Source organism: Saccopteryx bilineata, chromosome 8, assembly GCF_036850765.1.
Source record: "Saccopteryx bilineata isolate mSacBil1 chromosome 8, mSacBil1_pri_phased_curated, whole genome shotgun sequence".
In the NCBI taxonomy this organism is placed as follows: Eukaryota; Metazoa; Chordata; class Mammalia; order Chiroptera; family Emballonuridae; genus Saccopteryx; species Saccopteryx bilineata.
In genome coordinates, this window is record NC_089497.1 from 42,467,730 (window position 1) to 42,469,168 (window position 1,439).

The window sequence follows — 1,439 nt, forward strand, 5'->3', positions numbered from 1 at the left end:
CGGAAGAGAAATGAGGCCATTTTGGGTAGAAAACACTAGTGGTCTATAGTAAATGAGAGGATAATGAAAATCAATAAGCAGGTAAAAAAACAAACAAACAGACAGGAATTTGACAGGGGTCTTGGTCCAGTGTCTTATGTGGGAACTATCATCTGGGGTCATTTGCTTATTACAAAGGTCTTGGGTCTACTGGCTATTTCCAAAATAAGCTGCTTCTAGAACAGGGGTCGGGAACCTTTTTGGCCGAGAGAGCCATGAACACCACATATTTTAAAATGTAATTCCATGAGAGCCATACAACGACTCGTGTACGTTACACATTATCCAATAAAAATTTGGTGTGATCCCGGAGGACAGCTGTGATTGGCTCCAGCCACCCGCAACCATGAACATGGAAATTAATGGATTGTAATACATGAGAATGTTTTATATTTTTAACTTTATTATATTTTTTTAAAGATTTGTCAGCAAGCCTGATGCAACCATCAAAAGAGCCACATCTGGCTCGCAAGCCATAGGTTCCCGACCCCTAAGATCTCTGAGAATCCTCAGCTTGAGGTGTCATATTGGAGGAGCCTTCCAGTTCTGTACAGAATTCGGAGTTGTTTCTTCAGTTGCGAAATCAAGGATTGACTTGCCCAAGTTCCACTAATGTATTTCTTGTTCATTGTACCTGATGAGGTCCCTTCCAGTGAGTCTCAAGAGTATTTTTTATCCAATGTCTCTTCCAATACATGAAATTTCCTGGTTGATGATTCTGAAAAGCCTATGTAAGGAGTGTTTTGGGGAAGCTGGCCTTAACTTATTCATGAAAAAACTGGGTATAGTACATGACTCCCTTGCAACAGTTTCCCACATCTGCATGCAGCAAAGAAGAGCCTAACATTGGGGTAAACATTTTAAATGTATGAATCTTCCTGTTAACAGTTCATAAGGATATAGCTGATGTGTTTATGAGGGATTGGATCAAACTGCCATGCAGATTAGTGTGAGTACCTTTAGCCACTTGAAGTGCAAGGATTTCTGAAAGTTTTGATAATTCTGGTTTAAGGAAGCCATTGGTGACTTCGATCTTTCCTGAAGTTTGTGGATGATAAAGGAATTAACAAAGTGCTTTTGGGTAGTTCCTATCAATTGTGTACCTTAATCACTTGCTATCAAAGTATAGCCCATGTTGGAAATACAAAGTCAGTTTTTTAGAGATGGAAAGGAGTTTTCAGCAAAGCAGACTTTCAGCAAGGAAATGCTTTAAACTTTCCTAAAAATATTCATGTCCTATGGAGAGTGGAAACTGTATAAAATCCACCTGCAGGTGTCCAAAGGATCACCGGGGCTTTGGTTCCTGGTCATGCCTCATCATTACAGTTCTTCCAGGATTATGTTGTTCACAAGTAACACATGACCCCAAAATAAGCTCAGCTGTCTTTTTAAAGTTTCCC